Source organism: Leptonotus elevatus, chromosome 5 (assembly GCF_054856555.1).
Source record: "Leptonotus elevatus isolate MCC_2025b chromosome 5, RoL_Lele_1.0, whole genome shotgun sequence".
Lineage (NCBI taxonomy): Eukaryota > Metazoa > Chordata > Actinopteri > Syngnathiformes > Syngnathidae > Leptonotus > Leptonotus elevatus.
The window spans coordinates 25954085-25979422 of record NC_141243.1 but is presented as its reverse complement, the minus strand read 5'-3'; the positions used below and the strand labels follow the sequence as shown (position 1 = coordinate 25979422).

The 25338-nt window shown below is 45.7% G+C and overlaps 10 non-coding genes and 2 pseudogenes across 10 annotated transcripts; 3 read left to right on the top strand and 9 right to left on the bottom strand.

Moving 5' to 3' along the window:
* Positions 1 to 4744: 4744 nt before the first annotated feature.
* Positions 4745 to 4938, top strand: LOC147174482 (U2 spliceosomal RNA). Its single transcript, XR_015095244.1, has one exon. It is a non-coding gene; the product is annotated as a U2 spliceosomal RNA (small nuclear RNA).
* Positions 4939 to 5327: 389 nt separating this feature from the next.
* On the top strand, positions 5328 to 5492 carry LOC147174481 (U1 spliceosomal RNA). The gene has a single exon (XR_015094957.1). It is a non-coding gene; the product is annotated as a U1 spliceosomal RNA (small nuclear RNA).
* Positions 5493 to 5816: 324 nt separating this feature from the next.
* LOC147174480 (U2 spliceosomal RNA) lies at positions 5817 to 5889 on the top strand (annotated as a pseudogene).
* Positions 5874 to 6065, bottom strand: LOC147174479 (U2 spliceosomal RNA). The gene has a single exon (XR_015095128.1). It is a non-coding gene; the product is annotated as a U2 spliceosomal RNA (small nuclear RNA).
* Positions 6066 to 6389: 324 nt separating this feature from the next.
* On the bottom strand, positions 6390 to 6554 carry LOC147174478 (U1 spliceosomal RNA). The gene has a single exon (XR_015095275.1). It is a non-coding gene; the product is annotated as a U1 spliceosomal RNA (small nuclear RNA).
* Positions 6555 to 6943: 389 nt separating this feature from the next.
* LOC147174477 (U2 spliceosomal RNA) lies at positions 6944 to 7138 on the bottom strand. The gene has a single exon (XR_015095232.1). It is a non-coding gene; the product is annotated as a U2 spliceosomal RNA (small nuclear RNA).
* A 5563-nt stretch (positions 7139 to 12701) lies between these two features.
* On the bottom strand, positions 12702 to 12866 carry LOC147174476 (U1 spliceosomal RNA). Its single transcript, XR_015095273.1, has one exon. It is a non-coding gene; the product is annotated as a U1 spliceosomal RNA (small nuclear RNA).
* Positions 12867 to 13255: 389 nt separating this feature from the next.
* Positions 13256 to 13447, bottom strand: LOC147174475 (U2 spliceosomal RNA). Its single transcript, XR_015095073.1, has one exon. It is a non-coding gene; the product is annotated as a U2 spliceosomal RNA (small nuclear RNA).
* Positions 13448 to 13771: 324 nt separating this feature from the next.
* Positions 13772 to 13936, bottom strand: LOC147174474 (U1 spliceosomal RNA). The gene has a single exon (XR_015095261.1). It is a non-coding gene; the product is annotated as a U1 spliceosomal RNA (small nuclear RNA).
* A 389-nt stretch (positions 13937 to 14325) lies between these two features.
* LOC147174473 (U2 spliceosomal RNA) lies at positions 14326 to 14523 on the bottom strand. The gene has a single exon (XR_015095239.1). It is a non-coding gene; the product is annotated as a U2 spliceosomal RNA (small nuclear RNA).
* Positions 14524 to 20086: 5563 nt separating this feature from the next.
* On the bottom strand, positions 20087 to 20251 carry LOC147174472 (U1 spliceosomal RNA). Its single transcript, XR_015094956.1, has one exon. It is a non-coding gene; the product is annotated as a U1 spliceosomal RNA (small nuclear RNA).
* Positions 20252 to 20640: 389 nt separating this feature from the next.
* LOC147174471 (U2 spliceosomal RNA) lies at positions 20641 to 20844 on the bottom strand (annotated as a pseudogene).
* Between the last annotated feature and the right edge of the window lie 4494 nt (positions 20845 to 25338).

Below are 25338 nucleotides of genomic sequence, written 5' to 3'. Positions count from 1 at the left end.
AAACTGACTGATAATGCTGCTAAAACAGTTATTGTCAGAATGTTTAATGAGACAGTGAATGCAGAAGACATTTGTTTTTGGCTGGGTAGATATTGCACGGTTAAAGGCCAGGCTGTGAAGGTGAGGGATGAGGACGGCATCTGGAACTGTGCCTGGCGGGTACCCATCCAACAATGGCAGGACCCCCAGGGCTTTCAGGGCCTGAAACATCTCCCACCAATGATAGTCTTGGGTGAAAACCGGGGCTACATACATTACCAGGGCCAGCCCAAGCTCTGCCGCAAGTGTGGTGAGCATGGACACCTGGCGGAAGCGTGTGAGAAAACAATTTGTAGGAAATGTAGAGTAATTGGGCATACTTTTGAAGAATGTACCAATGGCAGAAAGTGCAATCTTTGTGGGGAAACTAACCACCTCTACAGAAATTGTCCAAAATCATTTGCCAACAAACTGAAGGCTGGAAAAGAAATGGCACAAGGAAATGGAAATGAAGCTGACAAACAAATTGAATGTCACAAAGAAAATTCAAATTTCCCTCCAAATCCTGTCATTGGTGGAGAGGGGACAGGTGAGGAGGGGCAAGGGGAGGAGAGCAGGCCGGCCCCACCAATCGAGAGCTCAGAGGAAAGTGAGATGCTGCAAGAAATGCCCACAAGCGAGTCAAGCGAAGTCAGTCCACATGAGGCTGACAGTGAAGACACCCAGATCACTTGTGCTCAAAATAATAAAAGGCTTGCATCTCAACGGTCCTCTGAGTCTCCCCTGTCCACGGAGAAGAGGGGAAGGCCCGGGAGCCCAGATAGCGAGGTGGGGGAGACCAGGGTCTTCCCCTCGGATTCACCAAATGAACTCTCCTTTTTAAACATAGTACTGCAATCAACGCCAAAAAGCAGAAACACTATGAATTTAAGGTTGCGTGAGCGATCACCACCTCAAGTGCCCCTGACAGACGACCAGTGTTTTAGCTCTGCCCCTTTTGCTGAGGTAAAGGAAGAAATACGCTCTCGAGAAATACCTTAGCGACTGCCTTGTTTTTTTTTAAATAATGTTCTCTTAAAATTTTGTAACCCCATCTGTGTTTTTATTTTTTTATTTTTAATCATACCTATTACCCTCACCTTCTCAACTATTAACGTTAGAAGCGTGAAGTCAAAGATTAGAGCTCAGAGCGTTTTAACATTTCTAAAAACTTTTAAATCTGATCTGTTTTTAATCCAAGAATGTGGCATACCCTTTTTAAGAAATTACAAACAGTGGGAGGAAATGTGGCCACATCCATCACTATGGAGTGGCTCAAACGAAAATAGAAATGATGGAGTGGCCATTTTAATAAATAATCCTCAGATTGTTTTAAAGGGGAGCACAGTGGTGAGAGACGGACGAGCACTGTTAGCACATTTAACTTTTACAGAACGGGACTTTAGCCTTTTAAATATTTATGGTTCTAATGAAAAGCATGACAGGTATGATATTTTAGAGAATTTGCAGTCCCACATGCTAGGTCATAATCCACTAATTATTGGAGGTGATTTTAATTGTGTTTTAAATAGGAAGGATAGGAAGGGAGCTGGGGAGGATTTTAAAATTGACAAAACATCGGTTTTATTGCAAGACATGTGCCGCGTATTCAAATTAGAGGACTGCTTTAAAACCATGCATCCAAGAGAGGAGGGCTTCACCTGGTTTAGTGGTGACGGCACCAGAGCCTCTCGCATAGATTACGTATTTACACGGGGTTGGACACAGATTGATGCTAGATTAACTCCTGTTTTTTTCTCAGATCACCTAATACTGTCTTGCACCCTTTCACTTTCTTCTGGCGTGACTATTGGAAGAGGTCTGTGGAAATTGAACTGCTCCCTGCTCGAGGACGAGACTTTGGTCTCTCAGTACAGGGAGCGGTACAAGGACTGGCAGACCCTTCAAGACCTTTACAAATCACGGGCACAATGGTGGGAAATGATGAAAGTAAGGACTCAGACTTTTTTTAAAAAAGCAGGAAGAGAGAAGAAAATCAAGGAAATGAAATGTATGCTGGGAATGCAAAAGAGACTGCAAAGGTATTTTAATCTGACACAAGAGGGGATCAATTTTAATGAAATTAAAGAGATCAAAAAAGAAATGAAAGCAATGGCAGATATTCAGAGCAAAGGGTTTTTATTAAGGAGCAGAGAGAAGGAAATAGAAGAAGGTGAAAAATGCACAAGGTACTTCTTTAAAAAAATTATGAGCAAGGGTGGGGGCATTTTTAAACTAAAAAAAGAAAACGGGACTATTACAGAAACAAATAATGAAATAATTGAAGCAGTGGAAACTTACTATCAAAAACTGTATGAGCGTAAAGATACCCAAGAGGAGATAATGGTAGAGGTTTTAAACTTCATTGAAAAAACAGTGACTGACAATGGGCCTTTAACACAGGATTTTACACCCGAAGAACTAAATACATGTGTAAAACAACTGAAGAAGGCAAAATCTCCGGGCGAGGATGGCCTCTGCTCGGAATTTTACCTGACTTTTTGGGACATTTTAGCACCAGACTTACTCACTGTTTTTAATGAACTGGACAAAACAAACCGACTACCAGACAGTTTTAGAAAAGGGATAGTCACTTTACTGCATAAGAAAGGAGACAAAACAGACCTGAACAACTGGCGTCCAATTACGCTTTTAAATGTTGCAAACTTTTTAGCAAACTTTTAGCTATGCATATGTCTGTGTTTTTAGAGAATTTGATCGACCCGGACCAAACCTGTGCCATCGCGGGGAGGAAGATCACGGACAGCCTCATGCTGATTCGTGACACCATCTGTTATGCGAGAGACAGAAATATGCGGCTAGTAGTCCTAAATTTAGACTTTGAGAAGGCTTTTGATCGGATCTCGCACCAGTACCTTTTTAGGCTACTGCAAAAATGGGGTTTCCCGGGAAGGTATCTAGAGTGGGTGGGCCTGCTGTACCGAGATATTACCAGCAAATTTGTGGTCAACGGGAACTTGACAAAAGCAGTGCAAATTAACTGCGGCGTCCGTCAGGGCTGTCCCTTATCTGCCCTCCTCTATGTTCTATGCATAGAACCGTTGGCACAGATTTTGAGAAGGGACAAAATGATCGAGGGGGTGAGTATTCCAGGGGGCGGGGGACTCACAACAAAGTGTGTTTTATATATGGACGATATTAACATCCTGTGTTCTGACATTTTATCCGTGACAAGGACCATGGACTTGACTGACTGGTATGGAAGAGCGTCTGGCTCTAAACTCAACAGAGACAAGACCCAAGCACAGTTTTACGGACCGTGGACCGCGACACAGAAGACAGGACTGCCCCTGACGGAGATACAAACGGACCAGAAAATACTTGGGATTAAATTCAGTAAGGGAGGGGGAGGGGATACAAACTGGGGCGACGTGGTAGGGAAAGTGAGAAAAAAACTTGGCTTTTGGAGACTGAGAGAGTTGACTTTAGAGGGGAAGATTTTAATAATAAAAGCAGTCATTTTACCCTTGCTTTTATTAATCGGTTCAGTTTTTATCCCAAAAAGAAATGTGCTTTTAGATTTGGACCGTGCAATTTTTTACTTTATCTGGGGTTCTAAATGGGAAAGACTGAGGAGGGACACGATGAAAAAAACAAAAGAGAAGGGTGGAAAAGGCGTGCCGGACCTCCAGCTCTTTTTGGGCAGCAGATATGTGGCCCTCCATCTGCAAAATGCTCTGGGACCATCCAGCAATCCCAAAAGTCAAGCAATGACACGATTCTGGATGGGATCGTACCTCCGTAAATTAAAACTAATACCCAGCGATCAAAGACTTCCGGTGTCTTTTAATTTACCACCAGCACATTCTTTTATCCCAAAATTTTTAAGAAATTTTAACTTGGAAAATGAAGATTGTCACATTTTGAAAAATCACAAGTCTCTCATCTCTATTGTGCAGGAGCGGTAAACAGCGAGTCAAGTGCGCGGGCTTGCATTTGGCAAGCCCACAACTGTTTGGCGCAACGCCAACCATCCTGCCCTCCCAAACAGACTTCGGGACCTGTCGTGGATGGTGGCCCACGAGATTCTCCCAGTCAGGGCCGTTATGCACTCCCGAGGAATGTCAGCGCACTCAACCTGCCCCCGACCTGGTTGTGGCGCCCAGGAGTCGGTGAGGCACCTCCTCTGGGAGTGCAGTGCTGCCGTAGACCTGTGGGCAACAGCCGGCCACCTGAGAAAATTCCCGGACTTGCCAGCAAGGGAGGTCCTAAATGCACAATACGTGCTCTACGGGGTGAGCCAAGCCAAGTGTTCCCGAGAGGAGTTTGGAAAAGACTGGCTCACCCTTGCCGCCATCAAAGACGCCATGTGGACCTCCAGAAACTTGCTGGTAAGGAGGCACAGGCAGACCCCCCCCGTGGCTGTGCTCCGAATGGCTGCAGAGACCATCAAGGCTGCACGCGGCAGGCCAAGGACACAGCCACCAAGAAGCGTCGCCTGTGCCCGCCCGGAGGAGGGAACCGGAGCTACACTATGAAGGTCTCGGCAGCGACGGCCTGGCTCTCCAGGAGGGAAGGAGCAAAAAGGGTGACCCGGCAGGTCCTGGACAAGCGCTTTTTGAGAGGGTGGGATGAAGTCCCACTTAGTAATGCAGTGCTACGCTCCTGCACAATAGATATGAATGTTTTTTCATTTTGTTTTTATTTTTATATGTCATATTTGAGACAAAATGAATGCTCCATATTGGAGAAATGTAAATTTGTAATTGATTGAAAAGTGACAATAAAAACATGAAAAAGAAAAATCTGTTCTTATCAGTTTAATATCTGATATGTCTCCTATCTGGAGACTTCATATTAAATTGCTTTTTTGAACAGGGAGATGGGATTCAGAGCTTGCTTTGCCCATTCCGCGCATCATCTTGTTATTGCAGTATTTCCAGGAGCGGTGCACCACCTCCGCTGGTCAACGAAAATGCTAATCTAGACAGAGAAAACGGGCTGTGGCAATACTCAAGTGCGCACAAGTAGGTGTGGCGGAAGCAACCATGTCGTCAAATTGGGAAGCAGGCGACGTAGCCGACACACATCTACTCTGCTGTCCACCAATCCGGTGAGTCGAACCCGTTCCAGAGGCTTGACACTTGAGCTCATTCAGCTATTGCATGCTCCGCAGTTGTGCCTGTGACCTCCTCTAATGCCCTGTGCGAAGTACACACGCCGTTCTAATCCACTGAGAGAAACTGGCCCATCATGCTGGGCCAGGCATTCGCCAGTGTGCGAATGGCACAGTCATCCAAGAGGGTGAGTGGAAAAAAGCAAGACCCCGTGCCCAGGCTGAGGAAGGCATACTTACCTGGCAGGGGTGACACCATGATCAAGAATGTGGTTCACCCAGGGCGAGGTGCAGCCATTGCACTGGCGGCTGCATTGACCATTGCGAATTCTCCAAATGTGGGAATCTCGACTGCATAATTTCTGATAGTGGGGAACTGCGTTCGCGCTCTTCCCTGGCTTGTATGTCAATAATTAAGAGCGATAGTCTTGAAACCAATTAACACAAATGAGCAAGACTTGACTATGGTCTTCTGGCTTTCTTCACAAGTCTGGCCGGGACCGCAGCAGGCGCTTGGTCTTTCATCCTGCAGGAAGACTGCAAAAGTTGTTGGACTGCAGCTGCTTATGTGAAGGCTTGTGAATAATGAATGGTTAAGTCAGCAGACAAGGTTTCCTCCGTCTCAGTGTCCATAAGAGCAGCGCTGCTTGGTGTAACGTGACCGACTGTGAGAGTTGGTAGACCGAGAAGCCTGTACTTGAGTCCGTCAGTTATCCTCTTCATCGCTTCTCGGCCTTTTGGCTAAGATCAAGTGTAGTATCTGTTCGTTGACCAGCGGAGGTGGTGCACCGCTCCTGGATTTACTGCAATACCAGGATGATGCACGGAATGGGCAAAGCAAGCTCTGAATCCCATCTCCCTGTTCAAAAAAGCAATTTAATATGAAGTCTCCAGATAGGAGACATATCAGATATTAAACTGATAAGAACAGATACTACACTTGATCTTAGCCAAAAGGCCGAGAAGCGATGAAGAGGATAACTGACGGACTCAAGTACAGGCTTCTCGGTCTACCAACTCTCACAGTCGGTCATGTTACACCAAGCAGCGCTGCTCTTATGGACACTGAGACGGAGGAAACCTTGTCTGCTGACTTAACCATTCATTATTCACAAGCCTTCACATAAGCAGCTGCAGTCCAACAACTTTTGCAGTCTTCCTGCAGGATGAAAGACCAAGCGCCTGCTGCGGTCCCGGCCAGACTTGTGAAGAAAGCCAGAAGACCATAGTCAAGTCTTGCTCATTTGTGTTAATTGGTTTCAAGACTATCGCTCTTAATTATTGACATACAAGCCAGGGAAGAGCGCGAACGCAGTTCCCCACTACCAGAAATTATGCAGTCGAGATTCCCACATTTGGAGAATTCGCAAGGGTCAATGCAGCCGCTAGTGCAATGGCTGCACCTCGCCCTGGGTGAACCACATTCTTGATCATGGTGTCACCCCTGCCAGGTAAGCATGCCTTCCTCAGCCTGGACACGGGGTCTTGCTTTTTTCCACTCACCCTCTTGAATGACTGTGCCATTCGTACACTGGCGAATGCCTGGCCCAGCATGATGGGCCAGTTTCTCTCAGTGGATTAGAACGGCGTGTGTACTTCGCACAGGGCGTTAGAGGAGGTCACAGGCACAACTGCGGAGGATGCAATAGCTGAATGAGCTCAAGTGTCAAGCCTCTGGAACGGGTTCGACTCACCGGGTTGGTGGACAGCAGAGTAGATGTGTGTCGGCTACGTCGCCTGCTTCCCAATTTGACGACATGGTTGCTTCCGCCACACCTACTTGTGCGCACGTGAGTATTGCCACAGCCCGTTTTCTCTGTCTAGATTAGCATTTTCGTTGACCAGCGGAGGTGGTGCACCGCTCCTGGATATACTGCAATACCAGGATGATGCGCGGAATGGGCAAAGCAAGCTCTGAATCCCATCTCCCTGTTCAAAAAAGCAATTTAATATGAAGTCTCCTGATAGGAGACATATCAGATATTAAACTGATAAGAACAGATTTTTTCTTTTTCATGTTTTTATTGTCACTTTTCAATCAATTACAAATCACATTTCTCCAATATGGAGCATTCATTTTGTCTCAAATATGACATGTAAAAATAAAAACAAAATAAAAAATGAAAAATGAAAAAACATTCATATCTATTGTGCAGGAGCGTAGCACTGCATTACTAATTGGGACTTCATCCCACCCTCTCAAAAAGCGCTTGTCCAGGACCTGCCGGGTAGCCCTTTTTGCTCCTTCCCTCCTGGAGAGCCAGGCCGTCGCTGCCGAGACCTTCACCGTGTAGCTCCGGTTCCCTCCTCCGGGCGGGCACAGGCGACGCTTCTTGGTGGCTGTGTCCTTGGCCTGCCGCGTGCAGCTTCGATGGTCTCTGCAGCCATTCGGAGCACAGCCACGGGGGGGGTCTGCCTGTGCCTCCTTACCAGCAAGTTTCTGGAGGTCCACATGGCGTCTTTGATGGCGGCAAGGGTGAGCCAGTCTTTCGCAAACTCCTCTCGGGAACACTTGGCTTGGCTCACCCCGTAGAGCACGTATTGTGCATTTAGGACCTCCCTTGCTGGCAAGTCCGGGAATTTTCTCAGGTGGCCGGCTGTTGCCCACAGGTCTACGGCAGCACTGCACTCCCAGAGGAGGTGCCTCACCGACTCCTGGGCGCCACAACCAGGTCGGGGGCAGGTTGAGTGCGCTGACATTCCTCGGGAGTGCATAACGGCCCTGACTGGGAGAATCTCGTGGGCCACCATCCACGACAGGTCCCGAAGTCTGTTTGGGAGGGCAGGATGGTTGGCGTTGCGCCAAACAGTTGTGGGCTTGCCGAATGCAAACCCGCGCACTTGACTCGCTGTTTGCCGCTCCTGCACAATAGAGATGAGAGACTTGTGATTTTTCAAAATGTGACAATCTTCATTTTCCAATTTAAAATTTCTTAAAAATTTTGGGATAAAAGAATGTGCTGGTGGTAAATTAAAAGACACTCGAAGTCTTTGGTCGCTGGGTATTAGTTTTAATTTACGGAGGTACGATCCCATCCAGAATCGTGTCATTGCTTGACTTTTGGGATTGCTGGATGGTCCCAGAGCATTTTGCAGATGGAGGGCCACATATCTGCTGCCCAAAAAGAGCTGGAGGTCCGGCACGCCTTTTCCACCCTTCTCTTTTGTTTTTTTCATCGTGTCCCTCCTCAGTCTTTCCCATTTAGAACCCCAGATAAAGTAAAAAATTGCACGGTCCAAATCTAAAAGCACATTTCTTTTTGGGATAAAAACTGAACCGATTAATAAAAGCAAGGGTAAAATTACTGCTTTTATTATTAAAATCTTCCCCTCTAAAGTCAACTCTCTCAGTCTCCAAAAGCCAAGTTTTTTTCTCACTTTCCCTACCACGTCGCCCCAGTTTGTATCCCCTCCCCCTCCCTTACTGAATTTAATCCCAAGTATTTTCTGGTCCGTTTGTATCTCCGTCAGGGGCAGTCCTGTCTTCTGTGTCGCGGTCCACGGTCCGTAAAACTGTGCTTGGGTCTTGTCTCTGTTGAGTTTAGAGCCAGACGCTCTTCCATACCAGTCAGTCAAGTCCAGGGTCCTTGTCACGGATAAAATGTCAGAACACAGGATGTTAATATCGTCCATATATAAAACACACTTTGTTGTGAGTCCCCCGCCCCCTGGAATACTCACCCCCTCGATCATTTTGTCCCTTCTCAAAATCTGTGCCAACGGTTCTATGCATAGAACATAGAGGAGGGCAGATAAGGGACAGCCCTGACGGACGCCGCAGTTAATTTGCACTGCTTTTGTCAAGTTCCCGTTGACCACAAATTTGCTGGTAATGTCTCGGTACAGCAGGCCCACCCACTCTAGATACCTTCCCGGGAAACCCCATTTTTGCAGTAGCCTAAAAAGGTACTGGTGCGAGATCCGATCAAAAGCCTTCTCAAAGTCTAAATTTAGGACTACTAGCCGCATATTTCTGTCTCTCGCATAACAGATGGTGTCGCGAATCAGCATGAGGCTGTCCGTGATCTTCCTCCCCGCGATGGCACAGGTTTGGTCCGGGTCGATCAAATCCTGTAAAAACACAGACATACGCATAGCTAAAAGTTTGCTAAAAAGTTTGCAATCAACATTTAAAAGCGTAATTGGACGCCAGTTGTTCAGGTCTGTTTTGTCTCCTTTCTTATGCAGTAAAGTGACTATCCCTTTTCTAAAACTGTCTGGTAGTCGGTTTGTTTTGTCCAGTTCATTAAAAACAGTGAGTAAGTCTGGTGCTAAAATGTCCCAAAAAGTCAGGTAAAATTCCGAGCAGAGGCCATCCTCGCCCGGAGATTTTGCCTTCTTCAGTTGTTTTACACATGTATTTAGTTCTTCAGGTGTAAAATCCTGTGTTAAAGGCCCATTGTCAGTCACTGTTTTTTCAATGAAGTTTAAAACCTCTACCATTATCTCCTCTTGGGTATCTTTACGCTCATACAGTTTTTGATAGTAAGTTTCCACTGCTTCAATTATTTCATTATTTGTTTCTGTAATGGTACCGTTTTCTTTTTTTAGTTTAAAAATGCCCCCACCCTTGCTCATAATTTTTTTAAAGAAGTACCTTGTGCATTTTTCACCTTCTTCTATTTCCTTCTCTCTGCTCCTTAATAAAAACCCTTTGCTCTGAATATCTGCCATAGCTCTCATTTCTTTTTTGATCTCTTTAATTTCATCATTAAAATTTATCCCCTCTTGTGTCAGATTAAAATACCTTTGCAGTCTCTTTTGCATTCCCAGCATACATTTCATTTCCTTGATTTTCTTCTCTCTTCCTGCTTTTTTAAAAAAAGTCTGAGTCCTTACCTTCATCATTTCCCACCATTGTGCCCGTGATTTGTAAAGGTCTTGAAGGGTCTGCCAGTCCTTGTACCGCTCCCTGCACTGAGAGACCAAGGTCTCGTCCTCGAGCAGGGAGCAGTTCAATTTCCACAGACCTCTTCCAATAGTCACGCCAGAAGAAAGTGAAAGGGTGCAAGACAGTATTAGGTGATCTGAGAAAAAAACAGGAGTTAATCTAGCATCAATCTGTGTCCAACCCCGTGTAAATACGTAATCTATGCGAGAGGCTCTGGTGCCGTCACCACTAAACCAGGTGAAGCCCTCCTCTCTTGGATGTATGGTTTTAAAGCAGTCCTCTAATTTGAATACGCGGCACATGTCTTGCAATAAAACCAATGTTTTGTCAATTTTAAAATCCTCCCCAGCTCCCTTCCTATCCTTCCTATTTAAAACACAATTAAAATCGCCTCCAATAATTAGTGGATTATGACCTAGCATGTGGGACTGCAAATTCTCTAAAATATCATACCTGTCATGCTTTTCATTAGAACCATAAATATTTAAAAGGCTAAGGTCCTGTTCTGTAAAAGTTAAGTGTGCTAACAGTGCTCGTCCGTCTCTCACCACTGTGCTCCCCTTTAAAACAATCTGAGGATTATTTATTAAAATGGCCACTCCATCATTTCTATTTTCGTTTGAGCCACTCCATAGTGATGGATGTGGCCACATTTCCTCCCACTGTTTGTAATTTCTTAAAAAGGGTATGCCACATTCTTGGATTAAAAACAGATCAGATTTAAAAGTTTTTAGAAATGTTAAAACGCTCTGAGCTCTAATCTTTGACTTCACGCTTCTAACGTTAATAGTTGAGAAGGTGAGGGTCATAGGTATGATTAAAAATAAAAAAATAAAAACACAGATGGGGTTACAAAATTTTAAGAGAACATTATTTTTAAAAAAACAAGGCAGTCGCTAAGGTATTTCTCGAGAGCGTATTTCTTCCTTTACCTCAGCAAAAGGGGCAGAGCTAAAACACTGGTCGTCTGTCAGGGGCACTTGAGGTGGTGATCGCTCACGCAACCTTAAATTCATAGTGTTTCTGCTTTTTGGCGTTGATTGCAGTACTATGTTTAAAAAGGAGAGTTCATTTGGTGAATCTGAGGGGAAGACCCTGGTCTCCCCCACCTCGCTATCTGGGCTCCCGGGCCTTCCCCTCTTCTCCGTGGACAGGGGAGACTCAGAGGACCGTTGAGATGCAAGCCTTTTATTATTTTGAGCACAAGTGATCTGGGTGTCTTCACTGTCAGCCTCATGTGGACTGACTTCACTTGACTCGCTTGTGGGCATTTCTTGCAGCATCTCACTTTCCTCTGAGCTCTCGATTGGTGGGGCCGGCCTGCTCGCCTCCCCTTGCCCCTCCTCACCTGTCCCCTCTCCACCAATGACAGGATTTGGAGGGAAATTTGAATTTTCTTTGGGACATTCAATTTGTTTGTCAGCTTCATTTCCATTTCCTTGTGCCATTTCTTTTCCAGCCTTCAGTTTGTTGGCAAATGATTTTGGACAATTTCTGTAGAGGTGGTTAGTTTCCCCACAAAGATTGCACTTTCTGCCATTGGTACATTCTTCAAAAGTATGCCCAATTACTCTACATTTCCTACAAATTGTTTTCTCACACGCTTCCGCCAGGTGTCCATGCTCACCACACTTGCGGCAGAGCTTGGGCTGGCCCTGGTAATGTATGTAGCCCCGGTTTTCACCCAAGACTATCATTGGTGGGAGATGTTTCAGGCCCTGAAAGCCCTGGGGGTCCTGCCATTGTTGGATGGGTACCCGCCAGGCACAGTTCCAGATGCCGTCTTCATCCCTCACCTTCACAGCCTGGCCTTTAACCGTGCAATATCTACCCAGCCAAAAACAAATGTCTTCTGCATTCACTGTCTCATTAAACATTCTGACAATAACTGTTTTAGCAGCATTATCAGTCAGTTTTTCAACATTGAACACAGAGAACTGGGCTTTCACATTTTCAAAACGAGTCCAAAATTCACGAAGGTTCACAGCAGAGGTGAAACTCACATCAAATCCCTTACTAAAGGGCAAAGTTATAATACAATTTAAATCCTCAGCTTTAAATTTCAGGGTTTGTTGGACAAGCTTTCTGGAGAAGTCCAGCCTGGACATCCAAAGAGGCTCACCACCATCCCTTTCCCGAAACATAAATCGAACACTGTGGTGCCTCCGCATGCCGGCATATGTAGCCGACATGTCGGAGACAACCACTTGGTCACAACTTCTCACGAACAAAAAAACAGTACACTCACCTTTGTCGTTCTCCTATAACACAAAGTTTAAACAACACAATAACAATACCCCTGCAATTGAGTTAGATTCACAGCCACAACAGGCATACAATTATCTCTCAACAGAGGCGATCGCAGTCTTAGCCAAAAGGCCGAGAAGCGATGAAGAGGATAACTGACGGACTCAAGTACAGGCTTCTCGGTCTACCTACTCTCACAGTCGGTTATGTTACACCAAGCAGCGTTGCTCTTATGGACACTGAGACGGAGGAAACCTTGTCTGCTGACTTAACCATTCATTATTCACAAGCCTTCACATAAGCAGCTGCAGTCCAACAACTTTTGCAGTCTTCCTGCAGGATGAAAGGCCAAGCGCCTGCTGCGGTCCCGGCCAGACTTGTGAAGAAAGCCAGAAGACCATAGTCAAGTCTTGCTCATTTGTGTTAATTGGTTTCAAGACTATCGCTCTTAATTATTGACATACAAGCCAGGGAAGAGCGCGAACGCAGTTCCCCACTACCAGAAATTATGCAGTCGAGATTCCCACATTTGGAGAATTCGCAAGGGTCAATGCAGCCGCTAGTGCAATGGCTGCACCTCGCCCTGGGTGAACCACATTCTTGATTATGGTGTCACCCCTGCCAGGTAAGTATGCCTTCCTCAGCCTGGACACGGGGTCTTGCTTTTTTCCACTCACCCTCTTGAATGACTGTGCCATTCGTACACTGGCGAATGCCTGGCCCAGCATGATGGGCCAGTTTCTCTCAGTGGATTAGAACGGAGTGTGTACTTCGCACAGGGCGTTAGAGGAGGTCACAGGCACAACTGCGGAGCATGCAATAGCTGAATGAGCTCAAGTGTCAAGCCTCTGGAACGGGTTTGACTCACCGGGTTGGTGGACAGCAGAGTAGATGTGTGTCGGCTACGTCGCCTGCTTCCCAATTTGACGACATGGTTGCTTCCGCCACACCTACTTGTGCGCACGTGAGTATTGCCACAGCCCGTTTTCTCTGTCTAGATTAGCATTTTCGTTGACCAGCGGAGGTGGTGCACCGCTCCTGGATATACTGCAATACCAGGATGATGCGCGGAATGGGCAAAGCAAGCTCTGAATCCCATCTCCCTGTTCAAAAAAGCAATTTAATATGAAGTCTCCTGATAGGAGACATATCAGATATTAAACTGATAAGAACAGATACTACACTTGATCTTAGCCAAAAGGCCGAGAAGCGATGAAGAGGATAACTGACGGACTCAAGTACAGGCTTCTCAGTCTACCCACTCTCACAGTCGGTCATGTTACACCAAGCAGCGCTGCTCTTATGGACACTGAGACGGAGGAAACCTTGTCTGCTGACTTAACCATTCATTATTCACAAGCCTTCACATAAGCAGCTGCAGTCCAACAACTTTTGCAGTCTTCCTGCAGGATGAAAGACCAAGCGCCTGCTGCGGTCCCGGCCAGACTTGTGAAGAAAGCCAGAAGACCATAGTCAAGTCTTGCTCATTTGTGTTAATTGGTTTCAAGACTATCGCTCTTAATTTTTGACATACAAGCCAGGGAAGAGCGCGAACGCAGTTCCCCACTATCAGAAATTATGCAGTCGAGATTCCCACATTTGGAGAATTCGCAAGGGTCAATGCAGCCGCCAGTGCAATGGCTGCACCTCGCCCTGGGTGAACCACATTCTTGATCATGGTGTCACCCCTGCCAGGTAAGTATGCCTTCCTCAGCCTGGACACGGGGTCTTGCTTTTTTCCACTCACCCTCTTGAATGACTGTGCCATTCGTACACTGGCGAATGCCTGGCCCAGCATGATGGGCCAGTTTCTCTCAGTGGATTAGAACGGCGTGTGTACTTCGCACAGGGCGTTAGAGGAGGTCACAGGCACAACTGCGGAGCATGCAATAGCTGAATGAGCTCAAGTGTCAAGCCTCTGGAACGGGTTCGACTCACCGGATTGGTGGACAGCAGAGTAGATGTGTGTCGGCTACGTCGCCTGCTTCCCAATTTGACGACATGGTTGCTTCCGCCACACCTACTTGTGCGCACGTGAGTATTGCCACAGCCCGTTTTCTCTGTCTAGATTAGCATTTTCGTTGACCAGCGGAGGTGGTGCACCGCTCCTGGATATACTGCAATACCAGGATGATGCACGGAATGGGCAAAGCAAGCTCTGAATCCCATCTCCCTGTTCAAAAAAACAATTTAATATGAAGTCTCCAGATAGGAGACATATCAGATATTAAACTGATAAGAACAGATTTTTCTTTCTTTTTCATGTTTTTATTGTCACTTTTCAATCAATTACAAATCACATTTCTCCAATATGGAGCATTCATTTTGTCTCAAATATGACATGTAAAAATAAAAACAAAATAAAAAATGAAAAATGAAAAAACATTCATATCTATTGTGCAGGAGCGTAGCACTGCATTACTAATTGGGACTTCATCCCACCCTCTCAAAAAGCGCTTGTCCAGGACCTGCCGGGTAGCCCTTTTTGCTCCTTCCCTCCTGGAGAGCCAGGCCGTCGCTGCCGAGACCTTCACCGTGTAGCTCCGGTTCCCTCCTCCGGGCGGGCACAGGCGACGCTTCTTGGTGGCTGTGTCCTTGGCCTGCCGCGTGCAGCTTCGATGGTCTCTGCAGCCATTCGGAGCACAGCCACGGGGGGGGTCTGCCTGTGCCTCCTTACCAGCAAGTTTCTGGAGGTCCACATGGCGTCTTTGATGGCGGCAAGGGTGAGCCAGTCTTTCGCAAACTCCTCTCGGGAACACTTGGCTTGGCTCACCCCATAGAGCACGTATTGTGCATTTAGGACCTCCCTTGCTGGCAAGTCCGGGAATTTTCTCAGGTGGCCGGCTGTTGCCCACAGGTCTACGGCAGCACTGCACTCCCAGAGGAGGTGCCTCACCGACTCCTGGGCGCCACAACCAGGTCGGGGGCAGGTTGAGTGCGCTGACATTCCTCGGGAGTGCATAACGGCCCTGACTGGGAGAATCTCGTGGGCCACCATCCACGACAGGTCCCGAAGTCTGTTTGGGAGGGCAGGATGGTTGGCGTTGCGCCAAACCGTTGTGGGCTTGCCGAATGCAAGCCCGCGCACTTGACTCGCTGTTTGCCGCTCCTGCACAATAGAGATGAGAGACTTGTGATTTTTCAAAATGTGACAATCTTCATTTTCCAATTTAAAATTTCTTAAAAATTTTGGGATAAAAGAATGTGCTGGTGGTAAATTAAAAGACACCGGAAGTCTTTGATCGCTGGGTATTAGTTTTAATTTACGGAGGTACGATCCCATCCAGAATCGTGTCATTGCTTGACTTTTGGGATTGCTGGATGGTCCCAGAGCATTTTGCAGATGGAGGGCCACATATCTGCTGCCCAAAAAGAGCTGGAGGTCCGGCACGCCTTTTCCACCCTTCTCTTTTGTTTTTTTCATCGTGTCCCTCCTCAGTCTTTCCCATTTAGAACCCCAGATAAAGTAAAAAATTGCACGGTCCAAATCTAAAAGCACATTTCTTTTTGGGATAAAAACTGAACCGATTAATAAAAGCAAGGGTAAAATTACTGCTTTTATTATTAAAATCTTCCCCTCTAAAGTCAACTCTCTCAGTCCCCAAAAGCCAAGTTTTTTTCTCACTTTCCCTACCACGTCGCCCCAGTTTGTATCCCCTCCCCCTCCCTTACTGAATTTAATCCCAAGTATTTTCTGGTCCGTTTGTATCTCCGTCAGAGGCAGTCCTGTCTTCTGTGTCGCGGTCCACGGTCCGTAAAACTGTGCTTGGGTCTTGTCTCTGTTGAGTTTAGAGCCAGACGCTCTTCCATACCAGTCAGTCAAGTCCAGGGTCCTTGTCACGGATAAAATGTCAGAGCACAGGATGTTAATATCGTCCATATATAAAACACACTTTGTTGTGAGTCCCCCGCCCCCTGGAATACTCACCCCCTCGATCATTTTGTCCCTTCTCAAAATCTGTGCCAACGGTTCTATGCATAGAACATAGAGGAGGGCAGATAAGGGACAGCCCTGACGGACGCCGCAGTTAATTTGCACTGCTTTTGTCAAGTTCCCGTTGACCACAAATTTGCTGGTAATGTCTCGGTACAGCAGGCCCACCCACTCTAGATACCTTCCCGGGAAACCCCATTTTTGCAGTAGCCTAAAAAGGTACTGGTGCGAGATCCGATCAAAAGCCTTCTCAAAGTCTAAATTTAGGACTACTAGCCGCATATTTCTGTCTCTCGCATAACAGATGGTGTCACGAATCAGCATAAGGCTGTCCGTGATCTTCCTCCCCGCGATGGCACAGGTTTGGTCCGGGTCGATCAAATCCTGTAAAAACACAGACATACGCATAGCTAAAAGTTTGCTAAAAAGTTTGCAATCAACATTTAAAAGTGTAATTGGACGCCAGTTGTTCAGGTCTGTTTTGTCTCCCTTCTTATGCAGTAAAGTGACTATCCCTTTTCTAAAACTGTCTGGTAGTCGGTTTGTTTTGTCCAGTTCATTAAAAACAGTGAGTAAGTCTGGTGCTAAAATGTCCCAAAAAGTCAGGTAAAATTCCGAGCAGAGGCCATCCTCGCCCGGAGATTTTGCCTTCTTCAATTGTTTTACACATGTATTTAGTTCTTCAGGTGTAAAATCCTGTGTTAAAGGCCCATTGTCAGTCACTGTTTTTTCAATGAAGTTTAAAACCTCTACCATTATCTCCTCTTGGGTATCTTTACGCTCATACCGTTTTTGATAGTAAGTTTCCACTGCTTCAATTATTTCATTATTTGTTTCTGTAATAGTCCCGTTTTCTTTTTTTAGTTTAAAAATGCCCCCACCCTTGCTCATAATTTTTTTAAAGAAGTACCTTGTGCATTTTTCACCTTCTTCTATTTCCTTCTCTCTGCTCCTTAATAAAAACCCTTTGCTCTGAATATCTGCCATAGCTCTCATTTCTTTTTTGATCTCTTTAATTTCATCATTAAAATTTATCCCCTCTTGTGTCAGATTAAAATACCTTTGCAGTCTCTTTTGCATTCCCAGCATACATTTCATTTCCTTGATTTTCTTCTCTCTTCCTGCTTTTTTAAAAAAAGTCTGAGTCCTTACCTTCATCATTTCCCACCATTGTGCCCGTGATTTGTAAAGGTCTTGAAGGGTCTGCCAGTCCTTGTACCGCTCCCTGCACTGAGAGACCAAGGTCTCGTCCTCGAGCAGGGAGCAGTTCAATTTCCACAGACCTCTTCCAATAGTCACGCCAGAAGAAAGTGAAAGGGTGCAAGACAGTATTAGGTGATCTGAGAAAAAAACAGGAGTTAATCTAGCATCAATCTGTGTCCAACCCCGTGTAAATACGTAATCTATGCGAGAGGCTCTGGTGCCGTCACCACTAAACCAGGTGAAGCCCTCCTCTCTTGGATGTATGGTTTTAAAGCAGTCCTCTAATTTGAATACGCGGCACATGTCTTGCAATAAAACCGATGTTTTGTCAATTTTAAAATCCTCCCCAGCTCCCTTCCTATCCTTCCTATTTAAAACACAATTAAAATCGCCTCCAATAATTAGTGGATTATGACCTAGCATGTGGGACTGCAAATTCTCTAAAATATCATACCTGTCATGCTTTTCATTAGAACCATAAATATTTAAAAGGCTAAGGTCCTGTTCTGTAAAAGTTAAGTGTGCTAACAGTGCTCGTCCGTCTCTCACCACTGTGCTCCCCTTTAAAACAATCTGAGGATTATTTATTAAAATGGCCACTCCATCATTTCTATTTTCGTTTGAGCCACTCCATAGTGATGGATGTGGCCACATTTCCTCCCACTGTTTGTAATTTCTTAAAAAGGGTATGCCACATTCTTGGATTAAAAACAGATCAGATTTAAAAGTTTTTAGAAATGTTAAAACGCTCTGAGCTCTAATCTTTGACTTCACGCTTCTAACGTTAATAGTTGAGAAGGTGAGGGTCATAGGTATGATTAAAAATAAAAAAATAAAAACACAGATGGGGTTACAAAATTTTAAGAGAACATTATTTTAAAAAAAACAAGGCAGTCGCTAAGGTATTTCTCGAGAGCGTATTTCTTCCTTTACCTCAGCAAAAGGGGCAGAGCTAAAACACTGGTCGTCTGTCAGGGGCACTTGAGGTGGTGATCGCTCACGCAACCTTAAATTCATAGTGTTTCTGCTTTTTGGCGTTGATTGCAGTACTATGTTTAAAAAGGAGAGTTCATTTGGTGAATCCGAGGGGAAGACCCTGGTCTCCCCCACCTCGCTATCTGGGCTCCCGGGCCTTCCTCTCTTCTCCGTGGACAGGGGAGACTCAGAGGACCGTTGAGATGCAAGCCTTTTATTATTTTAAGCACAAGTGATCTGGGTGTCTTCACTGTCAGCCTCATGTGGACTGACTTCGCTTGACTCGCTTGTGGGCATTTCTTGCAGCATCTCACTTTCCTCTGAGCTCTCGATTGGTGGGGCCGGCCTGCTCTCCTCCCCTTGCCCCTCCTCACCTGTCCCCTCTCCACCAATGACAGGATTTGGAGGGAAATTTGAATTTTCTTTGTGGCATTCAATTTGTTTGTCAGCTTCATTTCCATTTCCTTGTGCCATTTCTTTTCCAGCCTTCAGTTTGTTGGCAAATGATTTTGGACAATTTCTGTAGAGGTGGTTAGTTTCCCCACAAAGATTGCACTTTCTGCCATTGGTACATTCTTCAAAAGTATGCCCAATTACTCTACATTTCCTACAAATTGTTTTCTCACACGCTTCCGCCAGGTGTCCATGCTCACCACACTTGCGGCAGAGCTTGGGCTGGCCCTGGTAATGTATGTAGCCCCGGTTTTCACCCAAGACTATCATTGGTGGGAGATGTTTCAGGCCCTGAAAGCCCTGGGGGTCCTGCCATTGTTGGATGGGTACCCGCCAGGCACAGTTCCAGATGCCGTCCTCATCCCTCACCTTCACAGCCTGGCCTTTAACCGTGCAATATCTACCCAGCCAAAAACAAATGTCTTCTGCATTCACTGTCTCATTAAACATTCTGACAATAACTGTTTTAGCAGCATTATCAGTCAGTTTTTCAACATTGAACACAGAGAACTGGGCTTTCACATTTTCAAAACGAGTCCAAAATTCACGAAGGTTCACAGCAGAAGTGAAACTCACATCAAATCCCTTACTAAAGGGCAAAGTTATAATACAATTTAAATCCTCAGCTTTAAATTTCAGGGTTTGTTGGACAAGCTTTCTGGAGAAGTCCAGCCTGGACATCCACAGAGGCTCACCACCATCCCTTTCCCGAAACATAAATCGAACACTGTGGTGCCTCCGCATGCCGGCATATGTAGCCGACATGTCGGAGACAACCACTTGGTCAAAACTTCTCACGAACAAAAAAACAGTACACTCACCTTGGTCGTTCTCCTATAACACAAAGTTTAAACAACACAATAACAATACCCCTGCAATTGAGTTAGATTCACAGCCACAACAGGCATAGAATTATCTCTCAACAGAGGCGATCGCAGTCTTAGCCAAAAGGCCGAGAAGCGATGAAGAGGATAACTGATGGACTCAAGTACAGGCTTCTCGGTCTACCCACTCTCACAGTCGGTCATGTTACACCAAGCAGCGCTGCTCTTATGGACACTGAGACGGAGGAAACCTTGTCTGCTGACTTAACCATTCATTATTCACAAGCCTTCACATAAGCAGCTGCAGTCCAACAACTTTTGCAGTCTTCCTGCAGGATGAAAGACCAAGCGCCTGCTGCGGTCCCGGCCAGACTTGTGAAGAAAGCCAGAAGACCATAGTCAAGTCTTGCTCATTTGTGTTAATTGGTTTCAAGACTATCGCTCTTAATTATTGACATACAAGCCAGGGAAGAGCGCGAACGCAGTTCCCCACTATCAGAAATTATGCAGTCGAGATTCCCACATTTGGAGAATTCGCAATGGTCAATGCAGCCGCCAGTGCAATGGCTGCACCTCGCCCTGGGTGAACCACATTCTTGATCATGGTGTCACCCCTGCCAGGTAAGTATGCCTTCCTCAGCCTGGACACGGGGTCTTGCTTTTTTCCACTCACCCTCTTGAATGACTGTGCCATTCGTACACTGGCGAATGCCTGGCCCAGCATGATGGGCCAGTTTCTCTCAGTGGATTAGAACGGCGTGTGTACTTCGCACAGGGCGTTAGAGGAGGTCACAGGCACAACTGCGGAGCATGCAATAGCTGAATGAGCTCAAGTGTCAAGCCTCTGGAACGGGTTCGACTCACCGGGTTGGTGGACAGCAGAGTAGATGTGTGTCGGCTACGTCGCCTGCTTCCCAATTTGACGACATGGTTGCTTCCGCCACACCTACTTGTGCGCACGTGAGTATTGCCACAGCCCGTTTTCTCTGTCTAGATTAGCATTTTCGTTGACCAGCGGAGGTGGTGCACCGCTCCTGGAAATACTGCAATACCAGGATGATGCGCAGAATGGGCAAAGTAAGCTCTGAATCCCATCTCCCTGTTCAAAAAAGCAATTTAATATGAAGTCTCCAGATAGGAGACATATCAGATATTAAACTGATAAGAACAGATTTTTTCTTTTCTTTCTTTTTCATGTTTTTATTGTCACTTTTCAATCAATTACAAATCACATTTCTCCAATATGGAGCATTCATTTTGTCTCAAATATGACATGTAAAAATAAAAACAAAATAAAAAATGAAAAATGAAAAAACATTCATATCTATTGTGCAGGAGCGTAGCACTGCATTACTAATTGGGACTTCATCCCACCCTCTCAAAAAGCGCTTGTCCAGGACCTGCCGGGTAGCCCTTTTTGCTCCTTCCCTCCTGGAGAGCCAGGCCGTCGCTGCCGAGACCTTCACCGTGTAGCTCCGGTTCCCTCCTCCGGGCGGGCACAGGCGACGCTTCTTGGTGGCTGTGTCCTTGGCCTGCCGCGTGCAGCTTCGATGGTCTCTGCAGCCATTCGGAGCACAGCCACGGGGGGGGTCTGCCTGTGCCTCCTTACCAGCAAGTTTCTGGAGGTCCACATGGCGTCTTTGATGGCGGCAAGGGTGAGCCAGTCTTTCGCAAACTCCTCTCGGGAACACTTGGCTTGGCTCACCCCGTAGAGCACGTATTGTGCATTTAGGACCTCCCTTGCTGGCAAGTCCGGGAATTTTCTCAGGTGGCCGGCTGTTGCCCACAGGTCTACGGCAGCACTGCACTCCCAGAGGAGGTGCCTCACCGACTCCTGGGCGCCACAACCAGGTCGGGGGCAGGTTGAGTGCGCTGACATTCCTCGGGAGTGCATAACGGCCCTGACTGGGAGAATCTCGTGGGCCACCATCCACGACAGGTCCCGAAGTCTGTTTGGGAGGGCAGGATGGTTGGCGTTGCGCCAAACAGTTGTGGGCTTGCCGAATGCAAGCCCGCGCACTTGACTCGCTGTTTGCCGCTCCTGCACAATAGAGATGAGAGACTTGTGATTTTTCAAAATGTGACAATCTTCATTTTCCAATTTAAAATTTCTTAAAAATTTTGGGATAAAAGAATGTGCTGGTGGTAAATTAAAAGACACCGGAAGTCTTTGGTCGCTGGGTATTAGTTTTAATTTACGGAGGTACGATCCCATCCAGAATCGTGTCATTGCTTGACTTTTGGGATTGCTGGATGGTCCCAGAGCATTTTGCAGATGGAGGGCCACATATCTGCTGCCCAAAAAGAGCTGGAGGTCCGGCACGCCTTTTCCACCCTTCTCTTTTGTTTTTTTCATCGTGTCCCTCCTCAGTCTTTCCCATTTAGAACCCCAGATAAAGTAAAAAATTGCACGGTCCAAATCTAAAAGCACATTTCTTTTTGGGATAAAAACTGAACTGATTAATAAAAGCAAGGGTAAAATTACTGCTTTTATTATTAAAATCTTCCCCTCTAAAGTCAACTCTCTCAGTCTCCAAAAGCCAAGTTTTTTTCTCACTTTCCCTACCACGTCGCCCCAGTTTGTATCCCCTCCCCCTCCCTTACTGAATTTAATCCCAAGTATTTTCTGGTCCGTTTGTATCTCCGTCAGGGGCAGTCCTGTCTTCTGTGTCGCGGTCCACGGTCCGTAAAACTGTGCTTGGGTCTTGTCTCTGTTGAGTTTAGAGCCAGACGCTCTTCCATACCAGTCAGTCAAGTCCAGGGTCCTTGTCACGGATAAAATGTCAGAACACAGGATGTTAATATCGTCCATATATAAAACACACTTTGTTGTGAGTCCCCCGCCCCCTGGAATACTCACCCCCTCGATCATTTTGTCCCTTCTCAAAATCTGTGCCAACGGTTCTATGCATAGAACATAGAGGAGGGCAGATAAGGGACAGCCCTGACGGACGCCGCAGTTAATTTGCACTGCTTTTGTCAAGTTCCCGTTGACCACAAATTTGCTGGTAATATCTCGATACAGCAGGCCCACCCACTCTAGATACCTTCCCGGGAAACCCCATTTTTGCAGTAGCCTAAAAAGGTACTGGTGCGAGATCCGATCAAAAGCCTTCTCAAAGTCTAAATTTAGGACTACTAGCCGCATATTTCTGTCTCTCGCATAACAGATGGTGTCACGAATCAGCATGAGGCTGTCCGTGATCTTCCTCCCCGCGATGGCACAGGTTTGGTCCGGGTCGATCAAATCCTGTAAAAACTCAGACATACGCATAGCTAAAAGTTTGCTAAAAAGTTTGCAATCAACATTTAAAAGTGTAATTGGACGCCAGTTGTTCAGGTCTGTTTTGTCTCCCTTCTTATGCAGTAAAGTGACTATCCCTATTCTAAAACTGTCTGGTAGTCGGTTTGTTTTGTCCAGTTCATTAAAAACAGTGAGTAAGTCTGGTGCTAAAATGTCCCAAAAAGTCAGGTAAAATTCCGAGCAGAGGCCATCCTCGCCCGGAGATTTTGCCTTCTTCAATTGTTTTACACATGTATTTAGTTCTTCAGGTGTAAAATCCTGTGTTAAAGGCCCATTGTCAGTCACTGTTTTTTCAATGAAGTTTAAAACCTCTACCATTATCTCCTCTTGGGTATCTTTACGCTCATACAGTTTTTGATAGTAAGTTTCCACTGCTTCAATTATTTCATTATTTGTTTCTGTAATAGTCCCGTTTTCTTTTTTTAGTTTAAAAATGCCCCCACCCTTGCTCATAATTTTTTTAAAGAAGTACCTTGTGCATTTTTCACCTTCTTCTATTTCCTTCTCTCTGCTCCTTAATAAAAACCCTTTGCTCTGAATATCTGCCATTGCTTTCATTTCTTTTTTGATCTCTTTAATTTCATCATTAAAATTTATCCCCTCTTGTGTCAGATTAAAATACCTTTGCAGTCTCTTTTGCATTCCCAGCATACATTTCATTTCCTTGATTTTCTTCTCTCTTCCTGCTTTTTTAAAAAAAGTCTGAGTCCTTACCTTCATCATTTCCCACCATTGTGCCCGTGATTTGTAAAGGTCTTGAAGGGTCTGCCAGTCCTTGTACCGCTCCCTGTACTGAGAGACCAAAGTCTCGTCCTCGAGCAGGGAGCAGTTCAATTTCCACAGACCTCTTCCAATAGTCACGCCAGAAGAAAGTGAAAGGGTGCAAGACAGTATTAGGTGATCTGAGAAAAAAACAGGAGTTAATCTAGCATCAATCTGTGTCCAACCCCGTGTAAATACGTAATCTATGCGAGAGGCTCTGGTGCCGTCACCACTAAACCAGGTGAAGCCCTCCTCTCTTGGATGCATGGTTTTAAAGCAGTCCTCTAATTTGAATACGCGGCACATGTCTTGCAATAAAACCGATGTTTTGTCAATTTTAAAATCCTCCCCAGCTCCCTTCCTATCCTTCCTATTTAAAACACAATTAAAATCACCTCCAATAATTAGTGGATTATGACCGAGCATGTGGGACTGCAAATTCTCTAAAATATCATACCTGTCATGCTTTTCATTAGAACCATAAATATTTAAAAGGCTAAAGTCCCGTTCTGTAAAAGTTAAATGTGCTAACAGTGCTCGTCCGTCTCTCACCACTGTGCTCCCCTTTAAAACAATCTGAGGATTATTTATTAAAATGGCCACTCCATCATTTCTATTTTCGTTTGAGCCACTCCATAGTGATGGATGTGGCCACATTTCCTCCCACTGTTTGTAATTTCTTAAAAAGGGTATGCCACATTCTTGGATTAAAAACAGATCAGATTTAAAAGTTTTTAGAAATGTTAAAACGCTCTGAGCTCTAATCTTTGACTTCACGCTTCTAACGTTAATAGTTGAGAAGGTGAGGGTCATAGGTATGATTAAAAATAAAAAAATAAAAACACAGATGGGGTTACAAAATTTTAAGAGAACATTATTTAAAAAAAAACAAGGCAGTCGCTAAGGTATTTCTCGAGAGCGTATTTCTTCCTTTACCTCAGCAAAAGGGGCAGAGCTAAAACACTGGTCGTCTGTCAGGGGCACTTGAGGTGGTGATCGCTCACGCAACCTTAAATTCATAGTGTTTCTGCTTTTTGGCGTTGATTGCAGTACTATGTTTAAAAAGGAGAGTTCATTTGGTGAATCCGAGGGGAAGACCCTGGTCTCCCCCACCTCGCTATCTGGGCTCCCGGGCCTTCCCCTCTTCTCCGTGGACAGGGGAGACTCAGAGGACCGTTGAGATGCAAGCCTTTTATTATTTTGAGCACAAGTGATCTGGGTGTCTTCACTGTCAGCCTCATGTGGACTGACTTCGCTTGACTCGCTTGTGGGCATTTCTTGCAGCATCTCACTTTCCTCTGAGCTCTCGATTGGTGGGGCCGGCCTGCTCTCCTCCCCTTGCCCCTCCTCACCTGTTCCCTCTCCACCAATGACAGGATTTGGAGGGAAATTTGAATTTTCTTTGTGACATTCAATTTGTTTGTCAGCTTCATTTCCATTTCCTTGTGCCATTTCTTTTCCAGCCTTCAGTTTGTTGGCAAATGATTTTGGACAATTTCTGTAGAGGTGGTTAGTTTCCCCACAAAGATTGCACTTTCTGCCATTGGTACATTCTTCAAAAGTATGCCCAATTACTCTACATTTCCTACAAATTGTTTTCTCACACGCTTCCGCCAGGTGTCCATGCTCACCACACTTGCGGCAGAGCTT